The sequence below is a fragment of the Leucoraja erinacea genome, chromosome 5 (assembly GCF_028641065.1).
Source record: "Leucoraja erinacea ecotype New England chromosome 5, Leri_hhj_1, whole genome shotgun sequence".
NCBI classification, from domain to species: Eukaryota; Metazoa; Chordata; class Chondrichthyes; order Rajiformes; family Rajidae; genus Leucoraja; species Leucoraja erinaceus.
The window spans coordinates 53,135,865-53,158,476 of NC_073381.1; the positions used below are offsets into that span (position 1 = coordinate 53,135,865).

The 22,612-nt window shown below is 44.1% G+C and overlaps 1 protein-coding gene across 13 annotated transcripts in view; it reads left to right on the forward strand.

Moving 5' to 3' along the window:
- The first annotated feature begins 3,944 nt into the window (after positions 1 to 3,944).
- LOC129697259 (protein 4.1-like) overlaps positions 3,945 to 22,612 on the forward strand; it is a 114,098-nt gene continuing 95,430 nt past the window's right edge. For 4 of the 13 annotated variants that reach the window (XM_055635616.1, XM_055635619.1, XM_055635623.1 and 1 more), the window contains exon 1: positions 3,949 to 4,140. The gene's annotated coding sequence lies outside the window, so the exon portion shown is untranslated. The other 9 variants (XM_055635620.1, XM_055635627.1, XM_055635626.1 and 6 more) reach the window with 6 other exon arrangements.

Here is a 22,612-nt window from a genome sequence, read left to right on the forward strand (position 1 = left end):
AGCTGTGGTGTTGGCCGTGGACGTCAGGTCATCAGACAGATGTATTCCTAGGAACTTCATGCTACTGACCCTTTCCACATCAGCTCCGTCGATGTGCAGAGGTGTATGGTGTTGTTTCCCCGCCCTCCTGAAGTCAACCACCATCTCCTTAGTGTTTCCCACGTTAAGAATGAGGTTGTGGGATTTGCACCAACCTGTGAGCAGCTCCACCTCCATCCTGTACGCCGATTCATCGTTGTCACTGATGAGACCCACCACTGTTGTGTCATCAGCGAACTTGTTGATGAAGTTGTTATTGAGTCTGGCAGTACAGTCGTGTGTCAGCAGACTAAACAGAAGGGGGCTTAGGACACAGCCTTGGGGTGAGCCAGTGCTCACGGCTATGGTTTTTGATGTCCTACTGCCCACCCTGACTGTCTGCTGCCGTTGCGACAGAAAGTTCAGGACCCAGTTGCATGTGCCAGCATCAACCCCCAATAGCTCCAACTTCTCCACCAGCTGCTGCGGAATGATTGTATTGAAAGCAGAGCTGAAGTCTATGAAGAGGATCCTGGCATAGGTATTTTTCCGATCGAGATGTGACAATATGAGGTTCAGTGTTGTTGAGACTGCATCCTCTGTGGATCGGTTGGCTCTCTAGGCGAACTGCAGTGGGTCTAGTTCGGCAGGTAGACTATTTTTGATGTGCTGCATAACTAGTCGCTCAAAACACTTCATTACAATGGGTGTTAGGGCCACTGGTCGAAAGCCATTATGGCAGGCTGGGTTTGGTTTCTTCGGGACAGGGACGATGGTGGCACTCTTAAGACAGTTGGGCACTACTGCCTGGCTGAGTGAGATGTTAAAAATGTCTGTGAAGACATCTTTCAGTTGCTCTGCACAGTCTCTTAGAACGCATCCAGGAATGTTGTCCGGCCCTGCAGCTTTGCGTGGATTGACGCTGGCAAAGGCCTTTTTAACTCCGGCTGCGGACAGCCTGAGCGACTGGTCACTGGGAGATGGCAGTAGTGCACGTGTCTGGGTGCTGTTTTTAACCTCAAACCATGCGTAGAACTCGTTCAGTTCATCTGGTAGGGAGGGGTTGTTTTGGCATATCCGCAGCGGGGGGGGGGGGGGCTTGTAGTCAGTGATGGTATGAAATCCCTGCCACAAGCGACGTGTGTCTTTGTCATTTGCGAAGTGGCTATTGAGTTTTTGTCCGTACAGCCTCTTCGCTTCCCTGATCCCCCGGGATAGGTTACCCCTTGCCAGTTTGTATGCTGCGTTGTCCCCAGATTTGAATGCTGCATTCCGGATTCTCAGTAGGGAACACACTTCCCCAGTTAGCCAAGGTTTCTGATTGGCACGCCTCCTGATGGTTTTTACCACCGTTACATCCTCGATACATTTATTGATGTATGCGATGACGGATTCTGTATATTCTTGGAGGTTGATGCCACTGTCATCTGTTGCTGCCTCTCTGAAAATGGCCCACTGTGTGGTTTCAAAACAGTCTTGTAGTGCTGCCGTAGCTCCCTGTGGCCATGTTCTGACTTCTTTGACCGTTGGCCTGTCCTGTTTCACCCTGGGTCTGTATGCAGGTGTGAGCATGACCGCTAAGTGGTCAGAGTTGCCAATATGGGGGAGGGGGGCTGCTTTATATACATCTTTAATGTTGGTGTACACCAGATCTAGTTTGTTCTTCCCCCTGGTTGCAATGTTCACATGCTGGTAGAATTTAGGCAGAACAGATGTAAGCCTTGCCTGGTTGAAATCCCCAGCTGCCATGAAGAAAGCATCTGGATGTTCCCTCTGCTGCTCACTGATGTTGTTGTAGAGCACTGTCATAGCATCCTTCACGTCCGCGCTCGGCGGTACATAGACAGCCGTTATTAAGACAGCTGTTAGTTCCCTGGGTAAGTAGAAGGGTCGGCATTTCACAGTCATTAGCTCCACGTGGGGTGAGCAGTAAGTGGAAATCACCACAGCATCCCGGCACCATGATCTGTTCACATACACAGCCAGCCCCCCTCCCCTTGCCTTGCCAGCTAGCGAAGCTACTCTATCAGCTCTGTATAGCATAAGTCCCTCCAACTTTTCGCAGCGTCTGTGATGTTCTGATTCAGCCAGGTCTCCGTTAGGATGTAAACACAGCAGATCTTCACGCTTCGTTGGGAGGCTCTCCACGTTCTGAGGTAGTCCATCTTGTTGTCGAGGGAGCGGACATTTGCCAGCATGACTGTAGGCACTGCCGGTTTGTGAGGGTTCGTGTTTAGCCTAGCGTAGGCTCCTGCGCGTTTCCCCCGCTTCTGCCCTCTACTACACCGCTTGCGATGTTTCCCCACCAGCGTTGTTCCAGGTGCGGGTGCAGCGGCTCTCCATGGGCCTGCGCGCCTCCGTGGGCCTGCGCACCTCCGTGGGCCTACGCGACGCAGAAGTCTCAGCTCCACCAGGACGCTCCGTAAGGTAAGGTCGCAACAAGAAGCCTTGCTGCCGATTTTTAAAAGAACCTGCCGCTCGTACTTACGCACGTACACACACTCCTCCGACGCACACTCTTCGTACACACCACTCGCTCCAAAAATCCACGAATACACTGAACTTTCACTGGGAGAGGTCGCTGCGAGCTCCGGTCGCGCCGCCATCTTACCAGATGTCCAGTAGAAATAAAAATACTGGTTAAACAATGTGTGCACTGTGGATGAATTAAACTGGTACATAGGCAAATAAATGTATACAAATGGGAGAGTATAAAAGATAGCTAGCGACGGGACTGTGAGTTCAGCAGTGTAATGGTGTTATTGAAAAAGCTGTTCCTCAGCCTGCTTGTGCGAGACCTGAGGTTCCTGTACCGCCTCCCTGATGGGAGGAGGGCAAATAGTCCATGGTTAGGGTGAGAGGGGTCCTTGATGATTTTCCCTGCCCGTCTCAGACACCGTGTGCGGTGAAGGGCAGCCATGGCAGGGAGCGGGGCACCGATGATGTGCTGAGCGGTTTTCACCACCCGTTGCAGTTCCTTCCTGTCAGCTGTGGTGCAGCTGCTGTACCATACCGTGAAGCAGGTGGTCAGGATGCTTTCGATGGTACAGCGGTAGAAGTTGGACAGGATCTGAGGAGACAAGTGAACTTTCTTAAGCCTCCTCAGAAAGTAAAGGCGCTGCTGCGCCTTTTTGATCAGTTTGGTGGTATTGAGGGACCAGGACAGATCCTCTGAGATGTGTACCCTGAGGAATTTGTAGTTGGAGACGTGCTCCACCTTAGTCCCGTTTATGTGGATGGGGGTATGTCTGCCACCTCTGGTCTTCCTGAAGTCAACGATGATTTCCTTCGTCTTCTTTGAGTTGAGGACGAGGTTATTATTGGTACACCAGGCTGCCAGGTTCTGGACCTCCTCCCTATAGGCTGATTCGTTGTTGTCCCTGATCAGTCCTACCACCGTTGTATCATCGGCAAATTTTATGATGGCGTTGGAGCCATACAACAGACTATGATGGCAGATGGAAGGGAGCCAATAATCATCGGGCCAGGAGCCATGGGACGATGTAGCTTTTGCCAAGGGGCATTCAGCCATCTAGCAAATGACATGGTGCGACAGGGCAGAAGGAAGATGCTTTGAAGAAAGGGGGAGGGGGGATGTAGATATGAATGAGGGCGGATATCGGGACGTGTCCTCTCATTGGATGCGCATCAGTCAATCAATCGGAGGCGGGACACGCTATTGGAGTGGAGGCGGGACCATTCTATCCATTGGATGTGAGGTCTATCAATCAACCGGAGGCGGGCCAATGGAAGGCAGGACATAATCATCTGGGGGCGTGGCATGATCGTCGATTGGAGGAGGGACATGACAACCATCTGTCAACCTATTGGGGCGGGGCCTGTCAATCACCGGGAGGCGGGACTGCGCGTGATGACGGAATGACATGCTAATATTTCTAGCCCCGCCCCCACCCCCACCCCCGCTCCGTGGAAACCAAAGATCTTTGGGCATCAGTTCAGCGCGAGGGAAATTTCAAGCGCGGCGCTGGGCGGGGGGGCGGTGTTTACCGGCGGCTCCAGTGCTCTCCACCCATCACCGCGGGCAGCGGCAACAGCAGCGGCACCACCAGCACCACCAGCAGAGAGAGGGGTGGGTGCCCGGGGCACGGCAGCGCCGAGTAGGTAAGGACAGCAGAGAGAGCCCCGAGACGAGAGCCAGCGTGCCGGGGGTCTCGCCACCCGCTGGGGATCCGTCCCAAGAGCCGCGGCGCCATTTTGCGTTGAGATCGGTGATTTTTCTTTAAAAAAAATCTTTCCAAAGATTTAGCCTCGGTGTAGACTGGATTGTGATTATTTTCTCCTTCCTGTATCCCCACCCCCAGTTGAAAGATCTGTGATTCCGTGCGTTGAATTGCCAAACATTGAAGAGTGGAAAACTGTTCTCGCCCCGATAAAGGGGGAGGGGGGGGGGGGGGGTCATCTCGTCTAATTTGGGCTAAGGGAGAAAAGCAGCCTCAAGATCAATTTCTCCTTGTTTTGTGTCATTTCGCTTCTTGCAGTGTAACGGTGTTGTTGGCTGGAGGTGGTGCAGCAGCTGCATGACAATCTGTTGGGTTTCAAAGTGCCGCGTCTGTCGTTGCCTCGCCCACTTCCAGGCTCGAGCGACTTGCAGAAACATTTTGCAGAGAAAGTTTTTGTTATTGTGACGGGTTTTGTGAAATATTACATTTTTTAAAGCTCATCATTTTGCAGTTCTCGTGGTCGATATTGTGCAGCAGTTCGCGCATTTTTTTCAGAAGCTTATCGTTCGTGTAAGCAAACGTTTTGTTTCAAGCCCACTTTAGCAGATGGGTAAGGATTAACTGCGATAATTATTACACGCATTACAATGTTTTCAATGCGTTTGTTTTCGTTATGTATTTGGAAGCATGTGTACATCTTCAGATTGTTCGCAGTCTCCAGAGTGTTTCTGTTCCGTGACTCCTGGGCTGCGTCGCGTGGTTGTTTTGTATCACTTGTCTCTTTAAAATTTTGATATTACTTTTCTATTAATGCACTTAATTTTTGTGCGATGGAAAATCTAATTATAGATAGCGTCATTTAGAGATTTAAGACTGAAAATGGATAAAATCTTTTTTTTAGTAACCCAAGTTATCAAAGTATAATTTTGTGTGTGTTGGAAAACAAAAATATAGTGGCACAGCTGGTAGACTTGCTGCCTCACACGTCCGAGATCTGTGTTCGATCTTGTCGTCCGGCACTGTCTGTGTTCAATTTGCACATTCTCCCTGTAAGCGTGTGGGTTTCCTCCCACAACCCAAAAACGCATTGGGATTAACTTTGTAGGTTAACTTGTCTGTAAAATTGCCCCTAATGAGTAGGGAGCGGGTGAGGAGAGTGGGATAACAGAACTTGTGTGAATGGGTGGTAGACAAAAAAGCTGGAGAAAATCAGCGGGTGAGGCAACATCTGTGGAGCGAAGGAATAGACGACATTTCGGATGAGACCCTTTTTAGGACTGATGTCCGGGGGTGGGGGCGGAAAAAGAAAGGAAGAGGCGGAGGCAGTAGGCTGTGGGATAGCTGGGAATGGGAGGGGAAGGAGGGAGCAAGCAAGGACTACCTGAAATTGAAGAAGCCAATGTTCATTATGCTGGGGTGTAAACTACCCAAGTGAAATATGAGGTACTGTTCTTCCAATTTGCGGTGAGCCTCAATCTGGCCATGGAGGAGGCCCAGGACAGAAAGGACAGATTTGGAATGGGAGGGGGAGTTGAAGTGCTGAGCTGCCGGGAGATCAAGTTGGTTATTGCGAACTGAGTGGAGGTGTTGTGCGAAGCGATCGGCTAGTCTGCTTGGTCTCACCGAGGTTGATCATAAGCCAATAAGTTTGGAAGTAGAAAGAAGTAACAGAAATTGCATTCATTGCAACATGTAAAAAGAGTTGAGATACTGTATTGTAATTTAGCTGCATGACATTGTGGTATATTTTGTCTTGATTGGTGACTATGTTTAGTTTGACTTTATTTGAAACAAATATGTGAATGCTTCATTGAGCATAATTCCGATTGGTAACTACGCACTTCGTCCAAGCACATTATCTCACGCGTCATGCAAGCTGTCTTAAATGACCACCTAAACTGTCATTTGACAACCTAAAAAGCTGCCTAGGTTGCCCAGCTGGAAACAGAGAAAAAAAGTTGTGAGAGCCCTGATTAATAGTGCAAATAGGTATAAATGTATGTTATATAATTGTCTTTATGGTGACTTTGCTGCAGTGTCCAAGGAATGTGCACAGATGAATGGTACAAAGAATTACCGTAAGACATAGGAGCAGGGTTTGGCCATTTGCCACTTCGTTTAATCTGCCATTCAATCGGGGCTGATTGATCTTTCCCTCCCAACTGCATTCTCCTGCCTTCTCCCTGTAACCTTTGATGCCCTTACTAATCAAGAACATATCAATCTCCATTTTAAAAATGTCAGTCTCCAGAGCTATCTGCAGCAATGAATTTCACAGATTTACCGCCCGCTAACTAAAGACGTTCCTCATCACCATTCTAAAGGTATGTCCTTTTATTCTGAGGTTGTTCCTTCTGGTTCTAGCCTCTCCCATTTCTAGAAGCATCGTTTTAAAGTCCACTCTTGGCATATCATTATTTGCTAGGTTTCAATAACATCGCCCCCTTATAAACTCTAGCGAGTACAGGCCCAATGCCATCAAACACTTGTCGTAGGTTAACACAATCATCCCTGGGATCATTCTCGTAACCTCTGTTAGACCCTCTCCAATGCCAGCGCATCCCTCCAATTGATCTCCAAAAATAATGCTGGTTTATCTTTACTTTTAAGTGGGCTGGGTAGCTGCTGAGTAGAAGAATTGTAGCTTCTGTGCAGAGGCCCAAAATAGGACTCCTTTGTCCTAAAGGTGCTTCTTAGCTGGCTAGCGCTTTGTTTGTTGGCAGAGGTAGTAAAGCAAGGGTGTGTATTTCTCTGCAGCTGTCAATGTAAATTGCTGCAGTTTGAGCAAAACATATCAATTTAGTTGGCTACAGTTAATGTGCTTTCAACCAATAAACCTATTAGTACAACTGTCGCAGGTGTCTTCTGAGGTATTTCCCATTTTCTAACCTTGAGTATTCCCTACTAGTGGATGAGAAAGTGGGAAATCATAGAACTAGTATAAACAGGTGAGTGATGGTTGGTATGGACGATGTCCTGAAGAACCTGCTTCCATGCTGTGTCTTTACACTAAACAAACAGTTATCATTGGATGGGCAGTGAGTCCAGGTAGAAGATGATGCTGTTGTCCACACGTAGGAAGGCTTTGGCTGGAGTGACTTCTCTTTCTTGCATTGTCACTTCCTTATACTTGTGTTATTTCTGAAAGACATGGCAAGAATCTCAACGGTAGACAAAAATGCTGGAGAAACTCAGTGGGTGAGGCAGCATCTATGGAGCGAAGGAAATGGGCAACGTTTCGGGTTGAGACCCTTCTTCAGACTGATGTGGGGGGTGGGAGCGGGAAGAAGAAAGGAAGAGGCGGAGACAGTGGGCTGAGGGAGTGCTGGGAAGGGGAGGTGAAAGCCAGGACTACCTGAAATTAGAGGTCAATGTTCATAGTCTATCCCCTGCGATGGAGATAGTGAGGTCTAGAAATGGTAGGGAAATGGCTGAAATGGTCCAGGTGCATTTGAATGCAGGATGGAAGTTAGTGATGAAATGAATGAAGTCCGTGAGTTGTGTATGGGTGCAGGAGGTAGCACCAATGCAGTTGTCTATTTAGTGGAAGTAGAGTTTGGAGATAGGGCCATGGTATGCCGCGAACAAAGATTGTTCGACATACCCTACAAAGAGAGGTACGGCAGAGGTTCACATGCACCTCCTCCAACCTCATCTATTGCATCAGCTGCACGAGGTGTCAGCTGCTCTACATTGGTGAGACCAAGTGTAGGCTTGGCAATTGCTTAGCCCAACACCTCCACTCGGTTCGCAATAACCAACCTGACCTCCCGGTGGCTCAGCACTTCAATTCCCCCACCCATTCTAAATCCGACCTTTCTGTCCTGGGCCTCCTCCATGGCCAGAGTGAGGCCCACCGTAAATTGGAGGTGCAGCACCTCATATTTCGCTTGGGCAGTTTACACCCCAGCGGTATGCACATTGACCTCCAATTTCAGGTAGTCCCTGCTTTCTCCTCCTCTTCCCAGCTCTCCCTCAGTCTCCGTCTCTTTCTTTCTCTGCCTCTGTCTCCGCCTCTTTCTTCTTCCCCCACCCCACCCTCACATCAGTCTGACGAAGGGTCTCGACCCGAAATGTCGCCTATTTCCTTCGCTCCATAGATGCTGCCTCACCCGCTGAGTTTCTCCAGCATTTTTGTCTACCCATTCACAAGTTCTATTATCCCACCTTTCTCACCCAACCCCTACACATTAGGGGCAATTTTACAGGGACAAGTTAACCTACAAAGCCAATGCGTCTTTGGGATGTGGGAGGAAACCCACACACTTGCAGGGAGAATTTGCAAATTCAACACACAGTGCCCGAGGACAGGATCGAACACAGATCTCTGGCATATGAGGTAGCAAGCCCACCAGCTGTGCCACTATACTTTGTTTTCCAACACTCAAAAATGTATACGTTGATAACTTTGGTTACTAAAAAAACCTGGGTACTCTTGTTTCCTTCCTCATTCCAAAGGTGTGCAGGAACCTTTTTCAGACCCAAACCAAAATGTAATATTTTCCTTTTGTCCAGAGATTCTGTCTGACCTGTTGAGTTACTCCAGCTTTTTGTGCCTATCTTCAGTTTAAACCAGCATCTGCAGTTCCTTCCTTCCTATACACACGATACTATACAATAGAACTTTATTAATCCCAGGAAATTGTGTGTGTGTGTGTATATATATATATATATCACACACACTCTTCATATATTCATATATGAATATGCACTGTTTTGTTTTGTCGTTTATAACATTGTTTACAGAGTACTATGTTTACATATTCTGTTGTGCTGCTGCAAGTAAGGATTTCATTGTTCTAACTGGGATGTGAGAGAATAAAACACTCTTGACTTGCATCGCTAATGTGTGGGAAAGAACTAGTGTACGGGTGATCAGTGGTCGACGTGGGCCGAAGGGTCTGTTTCCACGCTGTATCATTAAATTAAACTAAAACCACTAAAACCAGAGGAAATCTAAAGAAGGGTCTACCTGAAACGTCACCCAATTTCTTCTATTCATAGATGCTGGCTGCTCCATGGACTTCCCCCGCACAATTAAAGCATGGAATAGTCTTCACCCTACCATAGTTACCCAACCATACGCAACTAAATTGCAGGTAGCTCTTTTTTCCCAAGAATCCTTTTTTGCTTAAGTCCAAGTCAAGAGTCAAGAGTTTTATTGTCATGTGTCCCAGATAGGACAATGAAATTCTTGCTTGCTGCAGCACAACAGAATATGTAAACATAATACAGAACAGGAGATAAAAGTTCAGTGTGTCCAAATACCATAGGCCATATATAAACACAATAAATAAACAGATAAAGTGCAATAGGCTGTTATTTTTTGGAGTTTGGTCATGAAGGGTCCACTCCGGTTTAAATTCCATTTGGAATATTTTTGGAGGACCAGGAAACCAAGAAGCAAGAGATACTCCAGGGAGTTACTCCAGCTCCAGGGAGTGATTCTGTGTTGGTTTTCAGCGGTCGGGGCGAGGCGGCGCCTGGACAGCACTGGCGGCCAGAACTCCCACAATGCAAAGGGAGGGGGAAAGTGCCCGGCGCCGACCAGTTGCCGCAGCACTGCGCATGTTCAGGGCGGCACATGTGCACAACCACGGCCGATGATGCGCTGGCCGTGGTTGTGCGCATGTCCAGGTGGATGAGGAGCAAGCGGAGACACGGGTGGCAGGCGGAGACGGAGAATGACAGAGAGAGATAGAGAGGGGGGCCCCGCTCAGAGTTGAACAATAGGTGTCCCGGGTGCTTGCCAAGCCGGGCAAACTGGCATGGCTTTTAGCTTGCCTGGCGGGATTTTAGGTTGCCATTAGCACCCGAGCAACTGTTAATTTCGCTAGGCGGAGGAGAGTATCAGATGGGGGTTGGTTGGTTCTGCGGTCGAGGAAGAAACAGAGGGCATGGAATAGAATAGAATGCCTTTTATTGTCATTCAAACAGACAAGGTTTAAACAAAATTTCATTCCCACAGTCATGGCATTACAAAAAAAAAACCAAGACGCACACCTAACACAATTTACGCAGACATCCATCACAGTGAATCTCCAACACCACCTCACTGTGATGGAAGGCAAAAGTCTTATCTCTTCCCTTTGCTTTTCTCTCGCGGTCCAGCAGTCCAACTGCAGCGTCGCGGCGACTTGGGGTCACGATGTAAAAGTCCCCGGCGGGCGATGGTAAATCCCGTGGCCGTTTAAGCCGTGCCGGGCAATTTTAGGACCCGCTCCGAATCATTTGAACCCCGCGATTCCAGCGGGAGAAGTTGCCGTTGCGGGGGCTCCGAAATGCGGTCTCCCACCAGGGTCCTGCTAGCTCCCGATGTTCCTGTCCACTGGGCCTGCGGCCGGAGCCTCCGAAGTTCCGAAGTCGGGTTGCAGCATCGCGCCACCACAGCTCTCCCCGTTCCGAAGTCGGCCAGCTCCGCGATGGTGAGTCCGCAGGCACCGCGACTGGAGCCCTCAGATTGGTTCCGGTTGGAGGCCGCCGCCAGCTCCACGATGTAAGACTCTCCTGGTGGGGGATGGAGGTGTAGAGTGACTGGACATCCATGGTGAAGATGAGGGAATGGCGGCCTGGAAAACGGAAGTCATGGAGTAGGCGAAGAGTGTGTCTTGGACATGGGTAGGGAGGGATTTAACCATGGGGGATAGGATGGAGTCGAGGTATGTGGATATAAGTTCAGTAGTACATGAACAAGCAGAAGCAATGGGTCTGCCAGGACAGTCAGGTTTGTGGATTTTGGGGAGAAGGTAAAATCGGGCTGTGCGGGGCTGGGGAACGATGAGCTTGGAGACATGGGAGGGCAGGAAGTGATGATGTCAGTGATAGTGTTAGAGATAGTGGCCTGGTGCTCGTCTGTGGGGTACACGGCAAGGATGGGGGTTGGGGCCAGAGGAAGGCAGATGAATGGACTGAGGCCAAGGTGATGTGGTGGGTGGTCAGGGAGGGAGGGGGTATGAGGACTATAGTGTGGATGGGGAAGAGCTGGGATCATATGGTTTGAGGGGGAGGGGGAAGACCCAGTGGAACAACCACTGATGTTCCCTGTGTTAGAGGGATGAGCACTAGGACTCAGAACAGTTGGACCTCTTGATGTCAGTCTGCAGCGTGGAGACTTCAGCTGAGGGAAGCAAATAATGGCCTCTGGAATCAATCATGTGTATCCTTCCTTGGGTAGGGAGAGTAAACTTGTACACTTCCAGATACAGTCTATAATTAGAGCCACATATTTCTACCCCATACTCAAATCCTCTTGCAATACAGGCCAAATAATGTTAGCCCTCTTAATTACTCACTATCCCTGTTAATGTACATTGGTGACTGCCCAAGCATAATTTGGATGCTCATGTTTCAAAAAACATTGTTTCAATCAGGACAGAAAAATAAAAAGTGATATTACATTTGTCATGTCCATTCATGTAACTTGCCTATTTCTTCCTAAAGACTATGTTTCCTCCTATTTGCCTGTCCGACCATTAAGTTCTGTATCATCTACAAGCATGGATGTATTCTGTGTGATTCATTCTAAATCATCGATTTCAGATTGTGAACAGCAGGGGCATTGGAACTGATACTTGTGGCAACACACGAGTTGGATGGAGCCACCCAACTCAATTATGTATACTCATGTTCAAACCCTAGTTTAACGTGCTCTAATTTTGTAAAATAAACATTATCGAAGACCTTCTGAAAATCCAAATACACCATCTTATTTGCCTTTATTTATCTTGCTAATCACAACTTCAAAAATACATCGACAAGCAGTGAGTTCACCATCTCAAAAGCTGCCCACTTAAACTTAAGTATCGTACTACATAAACAATGAATGAGAACTGGCATCTCACTATAATTTTTGTATTATGTAGACAGTACTTTGTCTTTATTTTAGAAGAGCCTGACAAACTGGTGCTAGTACAGAAAATGATTCTTGTTGATGTGTACAAATGTTTTTGCTGTTGCTGTTTAGTTTTGATAAATTTGTTACTGTGGCGAGCGTTAGGTTTGGAATAATGGTTATGAATCTTGTTAAATAATGCCAATGCACTGAATTGGATATTTTATAAGCCATCAACTTGTTAATCTGGTTTATAAATTGACTTGTGTGAGAAATAATAGGTTTAAAAGTGTATGTAATAAATATTACTTCACAGTTAAATACCAAAAACATTTAAAGTAACTGATTATATTGATTATATTGAGCTTTATTGTTTTGACTTATTCTGAATACATTTTTAAATTATCAATGGGCTCCAATTTAACAGTGTCAACAAGAAAACTAATGCTAAATGTTCAAGTTAAGGATTTGACCTTGGGAAGACTAATTTCAGCGGTATTGCAGGGCTCTGGCTTAACTTTTTTTCCCTGTTGCCAGCCGGGCAACCTTGGCAGCTTTTTATGTTGCCAATGACATTTTAGGTGGTCATTTAAGATGGCTTGCATGACGCGTGCTCGGACGAAGTGCGCATTTACCAGTCGGAATTATGCATTCACATATTATTTCTGCTTCAAATAAAGTCACAAACTAACATATTCACATATAGACATGATATATACCACAATGACATGCAGCAAAATTATAATACGGTATCTCAACTCTTTTTACACATTGCAATTAATGCATTTTTTATTATTTCTTTCCACTTCCAAACAAAAATGTGGTTGGATTATTCAGCGTATGATCAACCTGTGTCAATAAATCCTGGACCTTGATAACATATATGCTTAACCATGCACACTACAAGCATGTTTTCTGTGAAGGACCGAACATTATCATGACATGGCTATACCATATTGCTATTGGTACAGAAACACTCTCGCTTCCCACATAATTAATCCGCAACACAATGTACAGGTTGCAAGGAATTTTCTAAAGGCATTTTATGATAATAGCTGACAAAACGGAATTTTGTTTGAGCCTCACTGAGGCACAAATGAATGACAATAAATGGTATTGTACTGTATACCCATTTGACATTACACTAACTACCAAGAGGTAGCCAAAGGACATAAATGCAGCAAATGTTTGGTAATATATTTAAAGGTGTCAAGACGCCACATTGCCAGACATTCAGATTAGTTGTATCTGGCGACGAAGATACCCAGTTTGTAAGCACCATTTAAAAAAAATTGTTGATAAACGCTTTTTCCATCAGTCCCACTTCAGAATTAACGTTAAAATTTCAACTGAAATATCCCGACCAAATTTGTGATGTATATGACTGACTGTAGAAGTAAAACCTGGATAAATCCAACGTATAGTTGTGAATGTTGCTCATTAAATAACTACAGTACTGATACTCCATATTAACAGCATTGATTTGCCATTGAAATGAATTCTGTAATTGAGAGAGAGCTGTCTCAATCCACACATGGCTGCTGGTTAACCTGGCGGGACAGGCTGAGCTGGGTTTTGCGCTGGCTGGGGGCTCCCGACTACTCGGGCGTGTGGAGGCTCTCGAGTAGGGACGGGGATGGTCCAGCGATTGTAGCACCGGAGACCGGGATCGATCCTGGCTGCGGTGCAGGTCTGCCGAGAGTGTTTTGGTTCGTCTCCCTCCTCCAATCACCCCCTCCCCCCCCCCCATCCCCCCACTCTACTTCCTTCCGCCTCTGACCGACACCTCCCTCCTCCAAGGGTCTGTTTTGAAAGAGCCGTGGCGGAGTGGCAGCAGCTGCCGCTAAAACGCCGGGTGGGGTGCGAGAGGAGGAGATGGAGCCGTCGCAGCTGCTGCCCGTCTTTAGCTCCGACCCTCCATCACGCCACACTTAGCATCTTTCCCACAACCGTCGCCGACACAAAACGTCACGTTCCTTTTCTCCAGAGATGCTGCCGGACCCGCAGAGTTACTCCAGTTTTTGTGTGTCTTGGGTATAAACCAAGTTGCCAAGCCGGGCAAAATGACTCGCCGTTTAGGTTGCCCGGCGGCAGTTTGAGTGGTCATTGGCACCCGGGCAACAGTGAATTTCGAGCCCTGTATTGTTAGCAGTATTTTTTAAGAAAGGGATTTGCATTAATAGAATTCACAGAACCTGTTTGTGTTGTAACAGCACATCTTGTGTGGGAGAAGTTTGCATGCTACTGCGTTAAGGAGCAGCAATTATATTTTGACAGTTTTCGAACATTGTACTGGGAGGATTGGTAAACCTGTGTTACTATGGGCAAAAGTGTCCCGCCTGAAGCAATTTCAAACAGGAAACATAAAGTGTTTCATTACCCTAATATGCAATGAATTTGTGCAACTGATAAGGGAAACATTTTCTGTTTTCAGCATTAAGCTGCCTTTACACATAAATTAAATGGACAATAACTGATGTGTTTCTATTTATCTAACTGCACTTTTGTAAACTTCATTTTTAAAAGCCACAAGTTTGCAGCTATATGCACATTGTGGCTTTTATCATTCCTAGTAGGGTTTTTAAAACAAATTTGAACCAGGGTGGAGCTTCACACCTATACACGTGCATCTATGCGTTAACCTTTTTATGTAGCCTGCAGTATGGCTATTCTGTGAAATTGTTAAAATATAGATGTAATGCACACATCTACCAACTTGTGCTTTTCATAGAATTGAGAATGGAGAGGGAGAAATCTGATGTGAAAGCCGTGGTCAGTCTTGAGTTATTTATTAAAGAGCATGAATGATGTGGCTTTGTAGGAATGAACTGCAGATGCTGGTTTAAACCGAAGATAGACACAATAAGCTGGAATAACTGAGCGGGACAGGCAGCATCTCTGGGGAAAAGGAATAGGTGTTTTTTTGGGTTAAGACCCTTCAAACCAGTGTAGTCAGGCAATGTAGTTGGCCTGCTTTCATTCTTTGCAGCTGAGAAACGCAGCAGCATTATTACATTTAATTGCCTCCTGGGAAATACTGTTCTGGTTGATACGGTGCATGTCTTCTTAATAAAGCATAAAACACTGTTTAGTGTTGTACATTCAAATATTGAATTATTCTTTTAATCCTCTCTTGTAGCACTGAAATACATTTAATTCATTGAAATGGCCAGCTTTGAATGACGAGATGGTCATTGTATTTTGCAGCTTGTCCATTTTTGAGTTTGGTGTTAGACCACTCTACCGTATAGACTCTGGAAAGTAAAAGTGACAACTTTGACAGTCGTCTTTGTTTTCAGCTTGTATGTTTATATTTTTCCTGTAAATATTTGAAACTGTTGGTGGTGAAACCATTGGATATCTTTATCCTTGTGAATGAGTTGTCCTAATAGTTTGCTTTGTTAATCAGCTGGAGTCGAGTGGGGATGAAGAAACTGAGTGGCTAATAGGTCAATTAGTGACACATTATCCACTCATTTTGAGAAAGATGGTGGGCTGAGAGGGTAAAACAAAGCAGCATTCTTTTTTTAATTTCTTGTTCCTTTGTCTTTTCACTTTTCGATTAGCACAAGTAGGAAATTATGGAACAGGATCTGCATCTTTAGAAAGCTGTTTGTATTGTAGAATCTCTTGGGAATATGATTTTAACTGTTAATGCTGCCAAACCAAACCCCACACGAAGCATTGCTTGAGACTGCCTATTAAAAGAGAATGTGGGGTTTGGATGAGTGCACAATATAAATATCCTGGATTACTGGCATGAGAGAATAGGGAAGAAACTGGTGGTTAACCTAATCCTTGCAACACCTGCTTGTAATTGCACTAGGTGGAAAGAAGAGAAGCTTCAATTTTCCCTCTGGTCCTCATTTCTGAAGAGGCTGGGTTTAATGTCAGGTAAATTGGTGCAATTACATTGGCTAATGAAAACTACTTGTTAATTTAATAATTTAATTCATACAGTAATAGACAGCCCTAAATGTGTAGAAAGATAACTGAAGTAATTTTGCCGACCATAACAATTCTGTTCTTCTGCCTTTCCTTGATGTATATGTAATCTTACATAATACTTCTGACATTATTATTATTGATGGTTGTTTGAAAAGGACCAGAATGGTAATGGTCATCAATAATAATCAACCTGAATTCTATTCATAGAATCATACTTTGCCAGAGTTCGCCAAGATAATTCCAGGGTACATTTCAGCCCAACAAAAGGGTTTGACCCATCATATGGAAGTACTCAACATTACCTCTGGACCCATTGAGGTCTTAGCTCAGCGCTAATAAGGGTTAGGAAAACTAATGATTACCATCTTTTGCCAACATATCAGTGCTGCTCCATGTTGAACACAGTTGGAAGAAATGCTGCAAGCAGCAAAGGAGACAATGTATTCTGGAAAGTGACTTAAATGCCTATAATTGGGGCCTAATAACACTGATGCAAAGTTGTCCCAATCCTGAAGAGTCTAGATGCCAGGAACGGACTCTGGAAAATAGCGAGTGAACCAACATAAGAGATATACTTTCCCTTCACCAATATCTTTGCTGCAGTTGCATCCATCAATGATGGCATTGGTATAAGTGACCATTGCACTGCCATGTGGAGAAAGTCCTGCTTTTGCACTGAGGATATCTTTCAAAGTGAATAGGTGACTTTTCGGGTCTGGTCTGAAATGGGTTCCAACCCGAAACGCCACTTATCAATTTTCTTCAGAGATGTTGCCTGACCCATTGTATTTCTGTACACTGAGCATTTTGTGCCTATCTTATGCTTGGATCATTGTCTGGCAGCCCAAATTGTGGACCATGAACAGCAGCACAAATAGATGCTACAATCCGTAACCCTCTGGCTGGTATATCCTTTCTAAAATAATGCCCTGACTTGAATGTCAGTGAAAAAGGGCATGCTGAGTACAGCTCCAACATACAGGAAGACCAAGACAACATTAAAAAACACTTGACTTGACTTAAAAAATAGGTTGGTAAGTGGCAAGTAACCTCCACTCCATGGACATGCTAGGCAATGATGATCTCCAACAAGAGGGAGTTTAAAACCATTGACACTTGATGGTCATTAGAATGATAATTGGTAAGTCCCCAATGTTGATATTCAATAAATACTGAATTCCATATCCAACAACATTGAGAATACCTTCACCAGGGTTTTGGGAAGATGATTCACTACCACCATTACCTTGAGGACAATGAAGGATGGGTAATATGTGCAGGCCTTGCCAGCATTGCCCAGATTCTGGAAATTAATAAAAGAAACATGTTCTCTCCAGAGATGCTGCCTGTCCCGCAGAGTTATTCCAGCATTTTGTGTCTACCATGAAGTAGTAATCAATGTTTTTTGTTTTTTGCGGATCCTTTTTAATCTTGCTATGATTTGCCACGTTAAGTTATTAGTTACATAAATAAAATCATCAAAGGAAACTGTTGAAAAGCATTAAGAGTTGAATTTGAGCTCCGGATAAATTTTACACCGAAGTAGTCAGATTTAGTTTTCATTTCCTTCTAATGTTACATTTGCTTACAAGGGATTTGGCACAATTAAAACTTTCATCATATCTGCTGATTCTATGATCAAGACAAACGGGCTTTGGTACTATTTTATGCAGGCTGAATGAATTAGCAAGGCCTTGTCATCATTCTCATTCCTCCTTGCAGTTGCTATTTCCTGTATGGTAACAACTGTTTTCATATTAGTAGTAACATGACAAATAAAATTATATCGAAGGACATTGTGTGAAGTTGAAGTAGATGGCTAGGATATATGAATTATTGTTAGATGTGGGTGAGGTGCCAGAAGACTGTAAGGTGGGAAATGTTGTGCCTCTATTTAAGAAGGCTACGAAGAAAAATGAGGAAATTGTAGTCCAGTATATCTAACACCTATGATGAGGATTCTGAGGCATAAGCTGTGAATACATTTGGAAAGACTGGTTAATTAGGAATAGTCGGCATGGTGTCTTACGAATTTTAGTGATTTTGAAGAAGTAACCAAAAAGGTGATTGAGGGTAGGGGGCTGTTAACATAGTCTATATGGATTACAGCATGGCCTATGATAAGGTTCTGCATGCTCTGGAAGATTAGATCACATAGGATTTGGGGAGAGCTAGCTAACTGGATAGAGAGGATAGACACAAAGTGCTGGAGTAACTCAGCGGGTCAGGCAACATCTCTGGAGAAAAAGAATGGGTGATGTTTCAGGTCAGGAGCCTTCTTCAGACTGGATACAGAATTGTCTTCATGGTAGGAAGCAAGGGGGTGGAAAGTTGTTCTTTTTTTTTCAGACTGGAGACCTGTGACTAGTGGTGTGTCTCAGAGATTAGTTCTGGGCCCATTGTTTGTCATCTATATCAATGATTTGATTGTGAAAGTACAACGCATGATTAGTAGATTTGCAAATGATACCAAGAAGTACTGTGGGATCTTGATCAGTTGAACTACTGGGCCGAGGTATGGCAGATGGAGTTTAATTCAGATAAGTGTGAGGTAATGCTTTTTAAGAAGTCAAATAAGGGCTGCATCGGCAGTGATTGGTATTGCCCTAGGGCATGTTGTCGAACAGGGGGGCCAAGGGATGCAAGTACTAGTCATGTCTCTACTATTTATTTAATTCCCCTTACAAAAATTTAGCAGGTAGAGGAAAAACATGCAAGGAGTCCTTGAGACTCTTGAAAGGCACCCATAAATAAAATGTATTAATAATTATTATTATTATTACGTACATTCCCTGAATGTGGCATCACAAGTAGATAGAATGGTGAGAAAGGCTATTGGCACACGAGCTTTCATCAGTCAGGGTATTAAGTATAGACGTTGGGGCATTATGTCACAGTTGTACAACATGTTGATAAGAATGCACATGGAGTATTATTTTCAGTTTTGGCCATCCTGCTGTAAGAAAGATGCCATTACACTGGAAAGAATATAGAGAAGATTAACTGGGATGCTGCCAGGAGAGTGTGAAGGAAGAAACTGCAGAAGCTGCGGTAACCCGAAGATAGACACAAAATGCTGGAGTAACTCAGTGGGTCAGACAGCATCTCTGGAGAAAAGGAATGGTGACATTTCGGGTCTCGTCCCTGAAGAGGGGTCACAGAAACGTCACCTATTCCTTTTGTATGGATGTACTGTGGATATTTATGTATGGATGTCTATATGGATGTACTAGACTAAGTACATCCATATAGACATCCATACATAAATATCCACAGTACATCCATACAAAAGGAATAGGTGACGTTTCTGCGACCCCTCTTCAGGGACGAGACCCGAAATGTCACACGGGTGGCCTGGTCCCCAAAACGCAACCCATTCTCCAATGCAATATTCCACCCTCACCCGTTTTCCCCCATTGCAATATACTTTTAAAACTGCAATGAAATATTTCCACTATCTTTTGAACCATTTGGATCATAACACTTATTTTGAAATTTCCTTGGCCCTATGTTTCTTCTTAAAATGGCAACCTTTCTGCCAGTTAAAACTATTTCTTGTTTTGACTGTTTTCACAGCAAATTTCAGAAGCATGTTGTGGCCCCTACTGTGATATTAACAGTTATATTTTATTCTTGGTCCTAATTTTGGTGGAAATTTCATAATTCATAACTTATATGCTAGTTTATTTTGAATTGTGCATGGGCTAAATATGTGCTGAAATATTGCACTTTCTCGCCTGTAAGTTAACTCAGGAAAGCATTTGATGTTTGTTTTTAAATACTTGGAGATGGGGAATCTTAAATGGCTCACTATGGTTGGAAAATTACTGATTTAAAAAAAAAAGGTTCTACCTCAGTTCATTTTACTATCTTAAAATTGAGTGAATCTTTCTGTTGGAGCAAACTTCAATCTTTAATCCTGACAGTAAATTACCTAGCTTTCTAAATGCTTTGAAAATGCATTATAATCTTCCACTCAAGATGCCTCTTCACCACCATGATTTAGTGTGACATCTATTATGTTTAGCTGATTATCATAGCCTTCTGATCCTGTTAATTTGTAAAATGTCATGTTATTTTCTCTTTCCTGCTTCCTCCTTCTCTGAACATTCCATGATCATAACTTTCCATAAGGTTACATACAACATTTGTGCTTGAACTTGTGACTTTGTGTCCTTCCACGTCAACATGTCCTCTAGAGATTACTATTGAGTTAAAATAGTTCAACAAAATAGAGAAAGCTCTGCATAACATTTGACTGCTAACCCATTTGGAAAAACTTATTCCAAAGCTTTGTACTTTGTACAGGTGGAGTTTTCAATGTTAACTTTTTCAATGACACATTAGATTATAACACTAGGCTGGAAAGTAGCAAATGATTTATTCTTTGATTGTTAACTGGATATTTGTTACCCAAAAATTGGTCCAGTTATTTTGATTGCCTTCTATTTGGTAATAATATAATGCTGGTAGTTTTAAGCACTAACGTGCTTGCTACTATTGAATCTATACCCGAGGGAAATGCTGTCGCTCCTGTGTGAGAAAACTGGAACTGCAACCGGACAACATCTGGATTATTTATGAGGAGCATTACAACTAGGAATTATAGTGGGGTGGTTACGCCCATGGTGCAGGAAGAAAGTAGATGGGTGACCACCAGGAAAGTTAAAAAGAGTAGGCAGACAGTATAGAAATCCACTGTGGGTGATTTTTGACTACATATAGATTGATTCTCCCATAATGTAAAGGGGTTGAATGGGATGGAATTTGTTACATGTGTCCAGAAAGCAATATACAGAGGATACTACGAGAGAGGCTGTAATACTGAATTACTTCTCAGGAAATAAGGTAGTGAAGGTCACTGAAATGCCAGTGGACTTTGTGACCAGTAACCGTACTTATTTTGATTTTAATGTAGTTGTGGAGAAGGATAGGACTGGCCCATTGATTAAGATTCTAAATCGGGGCAAGGCTTGCACTGGAGCTGGAAGGCAAGGCCAAGGGAAATCAAGTGATGCAACAGAAATATATTGAGTTAAAGGGTGGTTTGAGAAAGAGTAGGTCCTTTCTAGATTAGCCTGGCTGTCTCTGTGTAGTACCCCAAGAGATGGGGTGATAATAAATGAATGCTTAGCTGTTTTTACTGTGAAGATCATGGCATAGGGGTCGTCATGTTTTGCATCATGCACAAAATACCAAAGATGAATTATTCACTGTTTTGAAGTATATTAAAGTCAATAATGAGGAATGAGATGCCCGAAGAAGCTGCAGAACCAGGCACTTATGACTTTTTAAAAGACATTTGGACAGATAAATGGATAGGAAGGGAATAGAGAGCTACAAGCTAATGCCGTCGAATGGGATACGCCTAAAATGCCTACTTGGTCTGCATGGACAAGGTGGGCTGAAGGGCCTGTTTCTGTGCCATACAGCTATAACTCTGACAAACACATAGCAGAAAAGAATTCATGGGGGTGTATGGTGGGGCTTCTGGCTATTTTGTAGCAGTTAAAAGCTAAGTTGTTGAAATACAGACCACTGTGGTTCAAGGGGCAGACCCACTTCATGCTTTCAAGGCATCTATGGATTTGCAATAAATATGGTCTTGCCAGGACGCCCACAGCAAGAATGAATGAAAGTTATGCAGGCAAGATTTTGATGTCAAATAGAAGAAATAAGTATTTGTCAAATCTGGTCCATATGATCTCTGTAACCTTTTGAAAATATTCAATGCAGGCTAGTTGTTCAAGAAGTAAAGTGCATTATGTGTGGTATTTCTGTTATTGATTTATGTAGTCGGTCTTTACATTGGAACAGATGAAATGCTATTTAATCTGTAGGTGTAATGCAATTCCTTATTACTCCCATTCATTAATGAATGTTGGCTTCGTGCAAGATCATATTCTTTCTTTTATGATGCTGAACTTTTGTTTTCAATATGAGGTCCTTTTAAAATTGAATTCATGCAGTCTACTTCAAGCTATTAGGTTTTTAAATATTAATTACAGTTTTGAAAGCATTTTGCAGCTCTGGCTATTTTTTCTGCTGTTAGACATGGCTGTGCTTCATTTTTGACAATGGAAATTTTGGCCAATACATAGCTTACTGAAATTAAGGTTATCAACCTTAAATGTGGGGAAGTTGTGAAAGGTTAGTAAATTAAATTTACAAACTCTTTTTATTCTATTTCATTTTGTACCACTGAAATCTTGGTTTCTGTGTATTTGAATATTTATAACCTTCATTCTTGTTGATGTAGTCTTCACAAGGCTGATCTCATAACCTGGTTGCCAGGACTTTAGGTTCTGAGTTGTAGGGAGAGGTTGAGTAGAGTGAGACTCTATTCCTTGGAGCGCAGGAGGATGAAGGGAGATTTTATAGAAGTGTATAAAATCATGAGAGGAATAGATCAGGTAGATGCACAGAGTCCCTTGCCCAGAGCAGGCAAATTGAGGACAAGAGGACAGGTGGGACAAGTATAGCTGGTACATGTTGTCCGATGTGGGCAGTTTGGGCCAAAGGGCCTGTTTCCTCACTGTTTCTTATGACACAGAATTGACCAGCACCCAAATAAACCATTCCAGGCAACTTATCAAGGCCTGTCTATGCTCATTCCCCTTTGCCTTTCCGATCC